This window comes from Mus caroli, unplaced genomic scaffold (genome assembly GCF_978045245.1).
Source record: "Mus caroli unplaced genomic scaffold, Mus_caroli_1 scaffold_8, whole genome shotgun sequence".
Taxonomy (NCBI): Eukaryota; Metazoa; Chordata; class Mammalia; order Rodentia; family Muridae; genus Mus; species Mus caroli.
The window spans coordinates 29,203,498-29,211,369 of NW_028227263.1; positions in this window are offsets into that span (position 1 = coordinate 29,203,498).

Here is a 7,872-nt window from a genome sequence, read left to right on the forward strand (position 1 = left end):
TATTTTAAGAAAACCTTATGGCTGCAAGCAGCAAATTGAGCTTTAATTGTAAATAGTCCTGAATCTTGACCTTAGAAATGTTAATAGTCAACTTAGTCACATCTACACGTAGTGTGCGTACAGGGGAGGCGACTAGTGCATATACAGAAGAGGCCATCGCTCTCTGCCTTATTCTCTTGAGGCAGCATCTGTCATTGAGCCCAGAGCTAGGCTGGCCTACAAGCTGCAGAGTGGCTCCTCTCTCCCTCTCATAGGGAACACTTGGCCACTTTGGGGGTTGGGTTGGGTTGGGTTGGGTTGGGTTGGGTTGGGTTGGGTTGGGTTGGGTTGGTTTGGTTTGGTTTGGTTTGGTTTGGTTTGGTTTGGTTTGGTTTTGCAAAATGCATCTACCTTTAACTTCCTTGTCTTGAGATAGGAGATTGCTCTAACAATCAAATGGGCCTGTAAATCTTCCAAATAGAGACACTCCCCAAACCCAGGAAAGCTGGCCATCCCAGAGCCGTCAGAAACAGGATAAAGCTTACCAAAAGTAAATTGTCAATTATTTGCCATGTATCGCCAACTTTTTATTAATGTCCAACTTACATTGTCTAGATACATTGTATAAAAGCCACAGTAGTGTCTTTCTAAAGCTTAGGGATAAAATTTTTCCCGATTTTGAAGGATACATTGGAGAGAAAAATTAACAGAAATCTTCCCATTGATATGATAAAAAAAAAAACAAAAACAAAAACAAAAAAACAAAAAACAAAAAAACGCTGACCAAAACCCACATGGTTTAAATCTTACAGCCACAGTTAGTCACATTAGTCAAAGCAGAAACTCAAACAGGACAGGAACCTGGAGGCAAGAACTGAACCAGAGGCCATAGAGGAAGGCAGTTCGATGCTTGTACACTAGGGCTTGGCCAGACTGCTTTCCTACATAAGCCAGGACTACTTGTCCAAGTGGTTTGGGCCTCCCTCTAAAGCCATCTTTGATTAAGAAAATACCCGCCAGATTTGCCTACAGGTCAATGTCATAGAGGCATTATCTCAATTGAGTCATCTTCCCAGATGACTTCAGTTTATGTCAGATTGACAAAAACTAACACAAGAAAAAATACCGAAGCGTATGTTCAAGGCAGCCATTCAGCTAGGGCCCTATAAAAACGCTAGTGGGTGGAAGAAAGGGGTGCCACCTTTTGAGTCAGGAGCCTAGGGATCAGGTTCAGCATGCCTCACCAGCTTCTGGAGTTGCCTTGGTCAGCAAGGGACCGAGTACCCCTTTTGTAGTTCTTATCATAATAAAGATGTGATTTCCTCCATCAGACAGCATATTTTTCTCCCTGTAAGGATCTAGAGACACGGGGAAAGGTGACAAAAACAAAGAACCCCATCCTTGTTACAATGCAGCAAAGGTTCTTAGCCACAGGGGAATCTAGACGTTCCCATCAGGACCAGTTATTACATTAGGCAAAATAAGGGCCACCAAAACAATGGACCCAGCATTGGGATGTGGTGTCATCTCTTACATCTGATAAAAAAGATAGTGACCTCATGTCATGTCACCTGGGGGGAATGGAACATGCCAAGTCACTCCCCTTTGGAAACAGCACCTGAGGAAGGACTTAGCAGGACACTGAAGTACAAATGGAGTAAGACCCAGTGTGATGAGGCCCATATTCCCCAATATAGAGACGTTGAGGAGATCCCATAGACAGGCACAGACGTGCACACACCAAGGAAGGAGCAAGGAATTTTATATCTTGACCCAAGGAAGGGCAGTCCATTCCTTACCATGATGATGATACCTAAAGCCAAACACAGAGCTCAGCCCCTAAAGAAATTACTGTACAGACAGGAGAACTGAGTTTCAATCATCAGCATTCATGTAAAAATTCAAATGTGGTGGCATGAGTCTGAATCCACAGTACTGGGGAGGGGTGATGGGAGACTGCCTGGAGTTTGTTGGCTAGCCAGTTTAGTCAAAACCAAGTGAGCTCCGAAGTCATAGACCCTGCCTCAAAAAATAAGCTAGAGAGCAACTGAGGAGGACACTCCAAGTTGACCTTTGACCTCCACATGCACATCCCCATATGTGCATCTACACTCACAGAAACATGTACACACACATAAATCCAACCGTAACAGGGCAGAAATGTCAGAAGATGTCACCATATGTCATCATGGACTCTCCTCAGCTCTCTGGTCCCTGTGATCTACATGGAAAGAATTTAGAAGAGACCCCCAGAGAGTAGCATAGGAGATAGAGTGAGTTCATTACAGAGAAACAGAAAGCACTGTCCAGGGATGAGCGAGGGCTCTGGCTAGAGAGACCATTGTGCTGACCTACTTTTTGGTAAGCTATATACTGTTTTCTGAAGAGTCTGGGATGGCCAGCTTTCCTGGGCGTGGGGAGTGTCTCTACTCAGAAGACTTACAGGCCCATTTGACAGGCTTGCACAGGCAGGTCAGTGATGTGTCCTTGTCTCCTAGTCAGTAATTTTGTGAGGTGTGAAGATTTTGAGCCAAGATTAAAGAGTTTTCAGCTCGTGACCTTCTAGCTGTTCAGATGCCACGTCTCCTCCCAGAGCCAGAGACAGGGTTCAGGTCCCATCCTCTGACCAGGGACTGGTCTTGCTTCTCTAGTTAGTTCTTCATTTGTATGAGGGAGAGCCCCAACCTCAGTACCCTTTAAAACTGTTAACACCTAAGTCTCTGCCTAACAACCCTAGTTCACAGATGAGGCTCAAAGCAAATAGAGGCTGATAGAAGTTCTGCCAGACTTTCTGTCCTGTGGCTTTTTTGCACTGATTTGATCTCCATCTCCCCAACAAAACCCTCTCTTTATCGTAATGCCATCATGGCTCTGTGCCTCCCCGTGAGTTGGGTTCTGTGAGAAATGTGGCTATATAGAGCAATCTTTATAGGGGAAAAAGTGTGTGTGTGTGTGTGTGTGTGTGTGTGTGTGTGTGTGTGTGTGTGTGCGTGCATGCATGTATCTGTCTGTCTAACTTAACATATGATACTTAACATATGATCCAGGCATGGGAGTGCACACTGTGACCCACTAGGTAGAGACAGGAGGAGCTAGAGTTTGAAAGCAGCCTGAGAGAAATAGTGGGACGCTGTCTCAACAAAGGCAAATTAATAGCTCTGCACTCAGACTCAGGTTACCTGACAACTGCCCATGGGTCCCAGCAAGCAACCTGTCTCTGCAAATGGCCCACTCCACTTCCCCTCCTGCCTAATCTTCATCCCCCAAGAGTCCACTTCTTAGAGATACCCCTACACCTCCAGGCTGAACTGTGGCCTCTCTTCTGTGCACTCTGGAGTCCCTATGCCCTGCCCTAAAGCGTCACTCAGAGACAGCAAATTAAATGAAAAGTCCCAAAGACAGGAGACCCTGTACTCAAGAGAGCCAAGCAAGAGGCTAAGCCCAGGGAGTACAGATGGAAACAAATGAAGACTGAGGGTTGTGGCTGGAAGAGCTGTGCCATCTGTATGGATACCTGAAGGCCACATCAAGACCACATGGACCTGATGTGGTGTTGAATTAAGACAAAACCCAACTCATCCATCATTTCACTTTTATGACAATGGAGAAACAGAAGGTATTTCATATCCATTGAATAAGAGGAGAAACACACACACTCAGAGAGGTTGGGTGAGCTGCCCAAGGTTGCACAGCAAGCCAGGCATGGTGGCTTATATCTAGAATACTAGGAGCAGGAGGCATGAGGATTGCTATTAGTTCAAGGCCAACCTAGGCTACAATAGAGGACCACATCTCAAAAACAAAATAAAATATGCCAAGGCCACAAAACCAAGTGGTTAAGATCACGTACTCCAGTGTCAGCAAACCACTCTCACTTCCCGCCTCTGTGACATCAGGCAAAGATTCACCGCTCCAAGACATCCTTTCCACACTTGTAAAATAGGCCTAAAAGACTCTACTTTGTAACACTGCTGAGAAACCAGGTGCTCATGGGAGACCACAGCCAGCCTCCTTCAGCATGGTGACAATGGATCCCACCCTCTCAGAACCACTTATGCAATGCCCTGTCCCAACAGTCTCTGGAGATGCCTGGTTTCTTTCCGCCAGCAGCTGCGGTTTTGGACTCCTAGGTTCTGAGCTCCTGTCCCACAGTGCAGCTGGCTCCAAGCTTCCTTCCCGGGCTGCCAGGAAAAAAAAAAACAAAAAACAAAAAACCAAAAAAACCTCTAGGGGCACACTGTGCAGAGAGCCTCAAGAAATAATTAGTTTGCCTTCCCCGAAGGCCAGAGTTCACTATTGAGCTATTTAAAACCCAACTGATGTCTTAAAATAAATATCACAATAGAGATGCCAAAATAGCTGACTGTTCCAGCACAGGACGTTGTGGGGGTGGGGGATGGAAAATGTAAACGGATTTACCACCATGATCTCAGAGAGGCACCTCTGGGGTTTGAGACCACAGACCTGTTATCCTGTTTCATGTTGTCTGGATTTTTTTTTTTTTTGTAAGCTTGTTTTTGTCCTTTGAGGACACGGAAAAAGCTGTCATCAAAAGAGATGAGAGACTTTCCTCAAAACAAAGAAAAGTAAATGCTTTCCTAACATTGGTCTTAATAATTTCCAAACACAGTCAGGCCTAAGGGTGCAGATCTCTTATCCCAGCTACTCAGGAGGCTGAGGCAGAAGATGGCAAGTTCAAGGACTGGATGAGCTACACGGTGTGTTCAGCTAAGCCTAGGCAATTTATGAAGACTTCCGCTGAAAACTGTTTTTCTTTTACTGTTTTGTTTTGTTTTGTTTTGTTTTGTTTTGTTTTGTTTTGTTTTGTTTTGTTTTGTTTTGTTTGAGATGGGTCTCATTAGCCCAGGTTGGCCTCAAACCCACTTGGTAATGAAAGTAATACAGGAGATGGAACACTCTCCTAAAAAAATTCAACCCAGTTCCCAAGGAACATGTACAGGCCTTCGACCCTTACAGTTGGAGGCCGGTGTCCTGCAGAAGCCACTGACAGTCAAAGACTTGCTGAACTCACAGGACAGTAGGAGAATGATGAGGCTGGAGTCCCTGTCTGTCCTTGCACACACTCTGTCTTCTTTTGTGTCTCCACAGCCCTTCATACCATCCAAGCATACAAGACCGAATACTCTACAAGGCAGGGCAGGGAACACACACAACTGTATAAATCTCATGAACTGGATCCCATGGCTGACACCAAAAGAGCAGAAAGTCAAGAGCAGAGATGCAGTTTCAATAAAACCTACGAGCTCAAGAACACATCTCCTCCCTCCAGCCCACTGGGCAAACACTTCTTCCCCATCTCCCCCTATGCCTGCCATCCGTTCCGCATGCTCTGAGGCACCAAGTTGCTTTGTCACTCAGCACTATCTTATGGTCCTGCATCTTGACAAATGTCAGGTGCTCTTCCTGCATTCAGCAGACTCCTGCTCACCCTTCAGAACCTTGCAAAACATGGCCCCTCAGGAGGCATCTCCATCCTTCTCTCACTCTTGAACCCTTATCTCTTCTCTCTTTCTCCTTCATTTTACTTATTATTCATTTGTCACTATGTGAGTGTGGGGAGGGGAATATGTGTTTGTGTGTGTGCATGTGTGTATGTGTGCTTGTGTGCATGTGTGTATGTGTGCATGTGAGGGCCAGAAGTCAATCTCAGGTCTCATTCTCCAGAACCATTTGCTTTGGCTTTTGAAACAGATTCTCTCACTGGAGCCTGGGCCTTACTGATGAGGCTAGCCTAGGTGGCTAGCAAGCTCCAGGAATCTACATTCTCCTCCTCCTCCTCCTCCTCCTCTTCCTCCTCCTCTTCCTCCTCCTCCTCTACCACCACCACCACCACCACCACCACCACTACCACCACCACCCCAGGGGAGAGAATTGCAAACATAAGTCAGCGTGCTGGTTTTTTAATGTGTGTTCTGAGATCAACCTCAGGCCCTCACACTTGCCCAGCAAGCCCTTCACCTACTAAGCTATCTCCCCAGTCTCAGGGTTACAGTTCAAAATGACCACAGCATCTAGGCTTCGGTCTCTTGGTTGGTTGACTGATACCCCTGCTCCTCCCCACAGAGTGATCCTCCTATAGGCAGGGGTGACCCTTTTCTTCCCACCCTCTGTCCCACATGCCCAGCCTCATGCCTGAGTCAAAACAAGCAACTAATTGAATTGAACTGAGATTGAAAATGAAAACAAATGTCACAGAGAACGCTAGAATAAGGGGAGACAAGCACTAATGTTGTGGAAGTCTATTACGGAGCAATCAACCAGACCGTGTTTTTCTAATACAGATTAGAAAGCTGGCATAGCGGCAGGATGGAGCAGCAGTGGGGATTGGCGCCCTCTGGACATCTGCCAGGTGTCTCATCTGATAAATCCTTGCCTAATCCTGGCAGCACGGAAATACTGGCAGGCGATATCATGGTAGAATCTTCAGGAGGAGAACAGGAGGGGGTGGGGCCCGAGGAGGTGCTCACTGTGCAAGCATGTGGGTCTGAGTCCTAGAGTTCTTGAGAAGAAGCTAGGCATCGTGCCATGTGCTTGTAATTCTGGGGAAGCAATAGCTGGAACTCCCTGGACAATCTCTTTGTATCTGTGTATATGTGCTTATAATTACTTCATCTTACTTTATTTGGACAAATGTGTGCTCGCTGTATGCACCAATAGGGTGCCTCCTTACGCTCTTCCTGATTTCCCTTTAATACAGCAACAAAGCAGGGGATCCATTTTGACACCAAATCTTATTTGGATGTAGATATCAAAGTCCCTGAGGTAACCAAATAAGTGGCCAGCTACACCTTATCAGGGGATACACCGTCCAATCCCTCTAGGTAAAGAGACTCACATACACAAACACCTTACGTGGGAACACATCCAGCAGAGAGCACCTTCAGACCCTCACTCCATTTCCTTCCAGAGCAAAAGAGATTCCAGTGGCCTCACTTCTCAGCCATTGAAGCTGAGGACCGGAGAGAAAAGACCCTGGGTATCACAAGCCTAGGCATCTTGAGAAGCAAGGGCCAGAAGTCAACGCTCTATCTGCCTGTCTCTCACCATAGAGGGGTTTTCTCTAAAGGGAGTGGAGATTGTGGAAAACAGTCTTCTTCCAGATCCTCGAGGAAACCCCTCTGATGATGCCAAGGCCAGGTCAAGGTAATACGCTCAGTCCAGACAAGTCCTTCATGGCATTTGGGGACAGACCACTGTCAGCACAACCACGCAGAAGGCTGAATCCATTCATCCACAGTTACTAATTGCCCTCTAGGAGACAGCAACAATAAAAAAGATGTGTTCATCACATTGAACTTGGGACTCAGTCTCTCTTGATCTCCCCAATCCATGACTAGGGAAGAAAAAAACAGCAACCTAAAACTGCAAGAGACGAGGGAAGCAGAAAACCGGCTTGAGTAGGGCCACAAGCCTCTTCCGGTCTGACCAGCACCAGGGTAGCTAGAGCACAGGGTCGGCTAACACCCGCCAGCTACCCACGACACCAGCCACAGGATCTTAAGACTTCTGGTGAGTGGAACACAGCTTCTGCTCCAGTCCAATCACTCGGGAACTGAGACTGCTTTGGTTGGGGAGGCAGAAATCCGGCCTGAGTAGGGCCACAAGCCTCTTCCGGTCTGACCAGCACCAGGGTAGCTAGAGCACAGGGTCGGCTGACACCCGCCAGCTACCCACGACACCCGCCACAGGATTTTGAGACTTCTGGTGGGTGGAACACAGAGTCTGCTCCAATCTTTAAACAGTGACAACGATAACAACTAACCCCAGAGATTACCAGATGGCGAAAGGTAAACGTAATAATCTTACTAACAGAAACCAAGACCACTCACCATCATCAGAACCCAGCACTCCAACTTCGCCCAGTCCAGGGCA